The 9,683-nt window shown below is 41.0% G+C and overlaps 1 pseudogene across 1 annotated transcript; it reads left to right on the top strand.

Moving 5' to 3' along the window:
- Positions 1-3,949: 3,949 nt before the first annotated feature.
- On the top strand, positions 3,950-7,453 carry LOC308405530 (C-C chemokine receptor type 2-like; annotated as a pseudogene). Its single transcript has 3 exons — positions 3,950-4,029; positions 5,672-6,161; positions 7,171-7,453. The product of its transcript is annotated as a C-C chemokine receptor type 2-like (transcript).
- The last annotated feature ends 2,230 nt before the right edge of the window (positions 7,454-9,683 follow it).

Here is a 9,683-nt window from a genome sequence, read left to right as displayed (position 1 = left end):
TCATAGGGCGAAAGGCGGGGTACACCCTGGACAGGTCGCCAGTCTGTCGCAGGGCTAACACATAGGGACAGACAACCATTCACACTCACATTCACTCGCACATTCACACCTAGTGGCAATTTGGACTTTTTTTCTGCTTCACTCAGCAAGCGAGCCTTGTGCTTTACGCTGGGCAGAGGGGGGAGGGGCGGTAATTACACTCAGTAACACAGGAACAGATCCAGAGGGGGAGAGAGAGAAAGAGAGCCAGGGACAACAACGTCACATTAGAAAGGTATAGTAATCATCGACAACTATTTTCGGTTGCAGATGATAAAGGATTCATCAAGTTTATTCATGCAGGCCCATATGACAGATAATGTGCATGTTTCTTTTTGTTTTCATATTTTAATTTATATTTAATTGTGTTGTGGTTTGCAGTGTTTTGTGTTGTTTCACTTTAAATTTGTAAAAGGAAAAAGCTGAAAATTTAAATACTTAAAAGTTTAAATGTGAATAGTTGATTTTTGTATTATATGATTTATTTATTATATTTTATATGGAGTGAATAAATAAAAGTATATTTACAGTGGCCCCTAGAGACAAAGCACATACAAACTTCAAATCACGTACGAACTCTGAAGCATGTACAAACTCCAAAACACGTAAAAACTCCAAAACACGTAAAAAGACGTACAAACTCCAAAACACGTAAAAACTCAGAAGCACATAAAAACTCAAAACACGTACAAAAGACAACAGAAGTGCTCCAGGATGCTAGGGGCAGTGTTGAACTTATACCGAGTGGCTACACAAGCCAGCAAGTACCAACGACCGGATTTGGTGTGTGGTAATAACCGGTAAATGAACATTTTTTTTTAAATTATTTGAATATATATGAATGCCTGTGTATAAATACACAAAGAATACACATATGCTTTCAATTGTGTAATTTAAGTGATCTAGTAGCTCTGCTTTGGAAGTTCAGTTCATGCTAGAAATGTGTCTTGGAGTTTGTACGTGTTTTGTCTCTAGGGGCCACCGCATATATTTATATATAAACATATATATATAAAACCACTTTTTTTTACGTTAGTAATTCCTTTTGTGCATAATTTTATAATATTGTTAATAATAAATTAATTAAAGCAACAAAACAACCTGAAGAGCCGGTTCGGAGCCGAAAGAGCCGGCTCTTTTTAGTGAGCTGAACCGAAAGAGCCGGATCTCTAAAAAGAGCCGGAAATCCCATCACTATAAGAGAACTTCTGCAGGAAGCACTGGGTGGAGTTGTGGGAGAAGTCTGCAGTGTAGATGGTGAAGAGGAACGGAGCCAGAACCGTTCCCTGTGGGGCCCCCGTACTGCAGATGAACCTAACCACAGCTCAGTGCAGTGGCTTCGGCAATGGAGATGCTGAACATGGTCCATCCCGACTCAATATTCCCAGTCTCCTTCTGAATACTGCTGAAGATCTGCCGGAGGTGTGCGTCGAAGATCTCGCAAACTGGGGCCTCTGCTAGGCATTCCCAGCAAATCAAATCAAATCAAATCAAATCACTTTTATTGTCACATCACATGTGCAGGCACACTGGCACAGCACATGCGAGTGAAATTCTTGTGTGCGAGCCCCACAAGCAACAGAGATGTGCAAACACAACAACACAAACGAGCAAAATACAAGAATGGCCAACCTGAAACTAATAAATATATGTACAATATATAATAGTGTATGCATTTCTGGATGTGTATACTAAATATTTTCCTACGTGTGTGTGTGTGTGTGTGTGTGTGTGTGTGTGTGTGTGTGTGTGTGTGTATATACACACACATTTTTACAAATTAAATAGTAAAAAAATAAAATAAAATAATAATAATAATAATAATAAAATATATAAAATATACAGAGTTGAATATGTGCAAAACAAGTGGCATTTATATACAGTGTGGAGTGCATAATGTTGAAGTTCCAGTAGTGAAGCTGAGGTGTCTATGACGTGTTCAGCAGTCTGATGGCCTGATGGAAAAAGCTGTCTCTCAGTCTGCTGGTACGGGACCGGATGCTGCAGAACCTCCTTCCTGATGGAAGCAGTCTGAACAGTTTATGGCTGGGGTGACTGGAGTCCTTGATGATCCTCCCCGCTTTCCTCAGGCACCGCTTCCTGTAGATGTCTTGGAGGGAGGGAAGCTCACCTCCAATTATCCGTTCAGAGCACCGCACTACTCGCTGGAGAGCTTTGCAGTTGTAGGCGGTGCTGTTGCCATACCAGGTGGTGATGCATCCAGTGAGGATGCTCTCAATGGCACAGTGATAGAAGGTCCTGAGGATGCGGGGGCTCATGCCGAATCTTTTCAGTCTCCTGAGAAAGAAGAGGTGCTGCTGCGCCTTCTTCACTGTTTTGTTTGTGTGTACTGACCACGTAAGATCCTCAGCCAGATGTACTCCAAGGAACCGGAAGCTGCTCACTCTCTCCACAGCAGCGCCGTTGATGGTGATGGGGGTGTGTACTTCTCTGCACCTCCGGAAGTCCACTATCAACTCCTTTGTCTTTGCGACGTTGAGGGTGAGATGGTTGTCTTGACACCAGTGGGTCAGGGCGCTGACCTCCTCCCTGTAAGCCGTCTCATCACCGTTGGTGATAAGACCCACCACTGTAGTGTCGTCCGCAAACTTCACAATGATGTTGGAGCTGTTAGTGGCTGTGCAGTCGTAGGTGTAGAGTGAGTACAGGAGAGGGCTCAGTACACACCCCTGTGGAGCACCAGTGTTCAGTGTGATGGGGGATGAGGTGATGCTGCCCAGTCTGACCACCTGGCGTCTGTCAGACAGGAAGCTAAGGATCCAGCTGCAGAGGGAGCTGCTCAGTCCTAGATCCTGCAGTTTCCTGTCCAGCTTCGAGGGAACGATGGTATTGAATGCTGAGCTGTAATCTACAAACAGCATCCTCACATACGTGTCTCTCTTCTCCAGGTGTGACAGGGCAGTGTGTAGTGTCAGGGCTATGGCATCATCAGTGGACCTGTTGTGGCGGTATGCAAACTGTAGAGGGTCCAGTGAGTCGGGTAGTGCAGAGCAGATGAAGTCCCTGACCAGCTTCTCGAAGCATTTGCTTACGATGGAGGTCAGGGCTACAGGTCGCCAGTCGTTCAATGAGGAGATGGTGGAGGATTTGGGTACAGGGACGATGGTGGCCATTTTGAAGCAGGCTGGGACTACAGACAGAGAGAGGGAAAGGTTGAAGATGTGCGTGAACACTCCAGCCAGCTGAGCCGCGCATGACCTGAGGACGCGGCCGGGAATCCCGTCCGGACCAGTAGCTTTGCGTGCGTTCACCTTCCTGAAGCACTTCCGCACATCCTCCTCAGACACAGTGTGCGCACACACTGTGTCTGAGCACACAGCACACCCTCACTATACGTTTAGGCACGCCAGGTCAGTCCAGTTACCTCACCAACCCTTTTTGCGTTACATGCTGAGCCACTAGCGCAAGAAGTGCAGCAACACCCAAATTTGGAGGAAGTTACTCTAGCTGAACAAAAACATCTTATTGGATTATTTGCTGATGATATCATTGTTTTCTTACGAGATTCTGACAAATGCTTTCCAATTCTGATGCAATTATTCCATACTTACGAAAATCTATCGGGCTACACAATTAATGTATCCAAAACACAAATTCTATCATTTAACTATTCACCTTATCAAAAGATTAGAGACGAATATAAACTAAAGTGGCACTTGAACACCATGAAATATTTGGGCATAACCTTGACAAAATGACTATCATCCGCTATGTTTGAGACAAACTGCAATCAGGTGGAAGGTAACATAAAAAAAGAATTAGAACGGTGGTCAACAATACCTACAAATTTCTACTCTAGAATCCAAATAATAAAGATAAACATTCTCCCAAGATTACTGTACTTGGACCAGTCACTCCCACTTCCTATACCTCAAAGTAAATATAAGATATGGGAAAAAATGGTCACGAGGTTTTTATGGGATGGGAAAAAGCCAAGAACAAGGACAACAACACTGCAACTCCCGAAGTGTAAGGGAGGGATGGCTTTGCCCAATCTAAGGGAATACTTTTATGCAGCTCAATTTAGACCCCTTGTTTGTTGGCATAGACCAGACTATGAGGCAAAAGAAATTGAGAGAGAAATCGAGGGAAACAAAATGCAAATTTTTATCTCTGACAAACAACTAATGACCACTTATAGAAGTAGAATGAACCAAATTTTGAAATTTACATTAGAAATATGGCACACAGTAATAGAAAAATGCCAGTTAAAGGAAAAATTATTTTTACTGAAATGATTCAGACAAGTCCAAAGACATGCAGCTTATGGGGATAGGTTAATTGGATAATCTAAATTGCCACTAGGTGTGAATGTGTGAATGAATGTGAGTGCGAATGGTTGTCTGTCCCTGTGTGTTGGCTCTGTGACAGACTGGCGACCTGTCCAGAGCGTACCCCGCCTCTCGCCCTATGACAGCTGGGATAGTCTCCAGCGCCCCCCGCGACCCTGAAAAGGAGAAGCGGAAGCGAATGGATGGATGATTCAGACAAGATTAAAAAATTTAAACCGGGACAATGGGACCAAACGTTTAAGCAATGGAAATTAAAAGGTATTACAGCAGTTTGTACACTAATGAAAAATGGAACACTAATGAGTTTCCAACAACTAAAAAATAAATACAAATTGGAAAATAGAGACTTTTTTAGATACCTGCAAGTAAGGGATTACAGCACAAAACAAATAAAGACCAACTGGTTTAAAAAACCATTGGGTATAATCAGACTAGTGAACAATTGCTATGAACAAAAACAATTCAAACCAATTCCCACCTTTTACAGATCATTAGAAGAAGGTAGACAGGATACAACCTGTTACCTTAAAAAGAAATGGGAAACTGAACTGACCATAAATATAACAGAGAAAGAATGGCTCAGTATGTGTGAAACACAACACAGTTCAACAAATTCGCCGTTGTGAAGGGAATTTTGCTGGACAAATCTGACCCGTTTTTTCATAACACCCCAAATTAAAAGCAAACGGATCTCAAGTCCACAGAGCTGTTGGGGGTCGTGTGGAGAAACGGAAGCTGATCATTCACACGTATTTTGGAAGTGCATAAAAAAAAAAAAAAAAAGTACTGGGAAGATCTCAAAATGAACATGGATAATATTCTTGGTTATGCACTCCCAAACACCTGCCAAATTATGTACCTTGGAAACATAAAGGATCTGGTAAAGAAGGAGGACATGTATCTAGTAAAAATAATTCTAGCCGCAACAAAGAAAGCAATCACAAAGAACTGGCCACAACCAGACCCTCCCACTCAACAAGATTGGATTAGGAATGTAGAAGGCATCTCAGAGATGGAACTAATTACATACAATATTAGACCGATGGGATGTAAATATGATAGACAATGGGGGAAGTGGAAAGCTTGTTTAAGTTGCACCTTACAACATACTAAGAAATCTGCATGTGATAAAAGGTGAAAAAAAGTAATGTAAACTCCAGACTGTTTGTTTGTTTGTAATGTTCTTTACTGTAATGTTTTTTATACTAACTAAAATTAATGAATTGCAAAATAACAACATGTGAACAACAGAGAGAAAGAGACAGAAAGAATATGTAACAGTGTGACAGGTACACTTATTGCATCTTTTCTCACAAAAGTAATGGACTAGTTGTGTGTCCTGGTGAAGCATCGCAATTAGTGCAACCTGACAGACATCTGCCTCTTCAACCTGGCACTCTCTGACCTCCTCTTCGTCTTCACGCTGCCTTTCTACTCTCTCTATGCCAGGGTCGGCCAGTGGACTTCTGGAGACTTCATGTGCCGTTTGATCTCCGGCTCTCACCACATTGGCTTCTTCAGCAGCATCTTCTTCATGGTTGTCATGACGCTGGAGCGCTACATGATCATCGTGCACGCTCACAGGGTTGCACGTTATCGCACAAAGAGGGCAGCCATCATTCTGACCGTGCTCGTTTGGATGCTGAGCTTGTTTGTCTCTCTGCCGGATTTTATCTTCACACAGGAAACAAAAGAGTCCCAGAAGTTTGGATGTGACTATCCCAAGGAGAGAAAAGTGCTGGGTCACGTTATTCCCTTGCTGGTGATGGTAGGTTGCTACTTTAGGATCATCCCCAGCAGAGATGGGCAGTAACGCGTTACTTGTAACGCGTTACTGTAATCTGATTACTTTTTTCAAGTAACGAGTAAAGTAAGGGATTACTATTGCAAAAACGGTAATTAGATTACTGTTACTTTCCCGTAGGAACGCTGCGTTACTGCGTTACTAAAACCGTGATTTTTTGCGAGAATGTCTCACGACAGTGACGTAAGCGAGTGCGCCGTTAGTGACAACAGCTGTGTGCAGATCAACAATGGATCACATATCAATTGTGGGAGAGAATATGAGCGTGCAGCGTTTAAAGCGTGGAAGTACTGACCTTACTTTCAGTTTGATTCCATAAAAAGTGACAAAAACATTAGCGTCCATCGTGCGTGGGGAGAAAACTTCTTTTTACAGCGAAAAAAAACCCCCCTAAACTTCCGAGCAAGCACCGAGTGCACAACGACGTAATGGGAAATTCACAGAGAAACTCGCGGATTCTTCAACTGACCGCGGCACACCTGCACCAGGGTAAACCTCCGCCTACCGCAGTCCTGCTTTACAGGTGAAAATAGAGCAACAGGACCGCTGAGTCTTTGACTTTATTTATTTTCTGCTGTGTTTTACTTGCATCTATTTGAAAGACTGAGTGTAAACACAAACAATATTTTATTTTATGTGCTGAAATGTGCAGAAAATAGGTTTAAATGTTAAACAAATTTATTCAAGTCAGAGAATGTAGCATATAATTAAATTTTTGCTTGATGCATAAAGTTAAAAGATTAAAACGGATAAAACAAATTTAAAAAAAGAGACTTTTCCATTTGATTAAATTTTGTATGATGGATTATGTAGAAAAAGTAGAATTGGGCTGAAAGATCTATCGCTTTATCACCTATTCAGGTTGTAAACCGTGTTTTTAAAAAGTAACTAAGTAATTAATTACTTTTGAAAATAAGTAATCAGTAAAGTAATGGGATTACTTTTTTGGGGAAGTAATCAGTAATTAGTTACTGATTACTTTTTTCAAGTAACTTGACCAACACTGATCCCCAGGCTGGTGAGTATGAGGACCGCGAAGAAGCACCACATCGTCAAGCTGATCATCTGTATAGTGGTTTTATTTTTCTTGCTCTGGACTCCATATAACATTTCCCTTTTCCTGGAGTTCCTTCAGGAAAGAGGAATAATCCTCAATGATGAAACATGGGACAAAAATTTATTGCTGTCAGTAGCAGTGACTGAAGCCTTAGCTTACACTCACTGCTGTCTGAATCCAATCATATATGCTTTTGTGGGAGAGAAGTTCATGAGACGAGCCTTGCAGGTGCTGAAATAGTTGGTGCCTGGTACAGCACCTCATTCAGGAGAAGTAAGATTCGCATTTCAAAACTTTTTTTTTTTTGCATTTGGGTTTGCTTTTTATGTTCACTTGGCAAGGTGCAGTATTAGTCAGGCAATGTGCAATTCCTGTTTTAACTTGGGCACACACCATATGGAAATTAAGTCTTTCGTAGGTGCTCATGGTGAACATGATTTGCTGTGTGCAGTGTTGGTCAAGTTACTTGAAAAAAGTAATCAGTAACTAATTACTGATTACTTCCCCAAAAAAGTAATCCTGTTATTTTACTGATTACTTATTTTCAAAAGTAATTAATTACTTAGTTACTTAGTTACTTTTTAAAAACACGATTTACAACCTGAAGAGGTGATAAAGCGATAGATCTTTCAACCCAATTCTACTTTTTCTACATAATCCATCATACAAAATTTAATCAAATGGAAAAGTCTCTTTTTTTAAATTTGTTTTATCCGTTTTAATCTTTTAACTTTATGCATCAAGCAAAAATTTAATTATATGCTACATTCTCTGACTTGAATAAATTTGTTTAACATTTAAACCTATTTTCTGCACATTTCAGCACATAAAATAAAATATTGTTTGTGTTTACACTCAGTCTTTCAAATAGATGCAAGTAAAACACAGCAGAAAATAAATAAAGTCAAAGACTCAGCGGTCCTGTTGCTCTATTTTCACCTGTAAAGCAGGACTGCGGTAGGCGGAGGTTTACCCTGGTGCAGGTGTGCCGCGGTCAGTTGAAGAATCCGCGAATTTCTCTGTGAATTTCCCATTACGTCGTTGCGCACTCGGTGCTTGCTTGGAAGTTTAGGGGGGTTTTTTTCGCTGTAAAAAGAAGTTTTCTTCCCACGCACGATGGACGCTAATGTTTTTGTCACGTTTTATGGAATCAAACTGAAAGTAAGGTCAGTACTTCCACGCTTTAAACGCTGCACGCTCATATTCTCTCCCACAATCGATATGTGATCCATTGTTGATCTGCACACAGCTGTTGTCACTAACGGCGCACTCGCTTACGTCACTGTCGTGAGACATTCTCGCAAAAAATCACGGTTTTAGTAACGCAGTAACGCAGCGTTCCTACGGGAAAGTAACTGTAATCTACTTACCGTTTTTGCAATAGTGATCCCTTACTTTACTCATTACTTGAAAAAAGTAATCAGATTACAGTAACGCGTTACTGCCCATCTCTGGCAGTGTGTAAGATAAGATACAGTTTACATTTGGAAATTTTTTTTTTGGTCACAGCAGAGAGTTAAGAGCAGTAAAAAAAATACAATGGAATAGGATAAGATAAAACATAATAACATACTTGTACAAAATAGAATAAATGACAGTACAAAATAGAATAAAATGCTTTGTTGTGGTAGGAAAAACTGCAATTGTGTATGCGATGTGTGTGCGTGTGTCTCCTTCTGCACATGTGTGGTCATCTGCAGAGACCATGTTGTAGAATCTGACAGCAGCTGGAAGGAAAGACCTGCGAAATCTCTCTGTTCCATATCATGGGTGCCGCAGCCTGCCACTGAAGGAGCTGCTCAGTGCTGTCAGATAACTTGATTACAGCGGTACCAATGCCCCTGTGGGGTTGTATTTATCTGGGGTGGATTTGGTTTTTTAAAAAGGGGCACCTGTTTTCTTTTGGTGAGAGCGAGTTATGAGGTGATTGTGACATTGCAGGCAGGTTGCACCATTAAAGGTACATTGTTGGTCGTAAGTGACCTTTTATTACAATGTTCTAATTTTATTGCAAACTGTATTTTTTTCCTTTACTTTTAAAATAATAAAATCTGATATATTCTGGCTGATATTGACCATATAAATAAAGAAAGAATAATAATAAAGATCAATGAATTGGACCATGGCAAAGCCATAATGATCTGCCTTCAGACAATAATTCTGATTGCTACAGTGCCAAACAGGACTTATGGAGGGAAATGTAAACTCAAAAACACTCAGCTTTATTGCTGGATTTCAGACAAAACAGAAAAGTAGCTAAACTGAGAATACAAAAAACTAAACAGGTAGGCAAGCTGGCAGAGGGGACATACAGTGTAGAATGATGGACGACAGTTCGACGAGCAAGGGAAAACACAGATACTATATACAAGAGGTGAACAGGACTAAGAGGAAACAGCTGGGAGACACGGCTGACACTGATTACATAGAAAAGACGGAGGAGCACACAAAACTGAAAGGATCCGATGTC

Source organism: Rhamphochromis sp. 'chilingali' (assembly GCF_963969265.1).
Source record: "Rhamphochromis sp. 'chilingali' genome assembly, chromosome: 11".
NCBI lineage: Eukaryota > Metazoa > Chordata > Actinopteri > Cichliformes > Cichlidae > Rhamphochromis > Rhamphochromis sp. 'chilingali'.
This window is presented reverse-complemented; position numbering and strand designations above follow the sequence as displayed.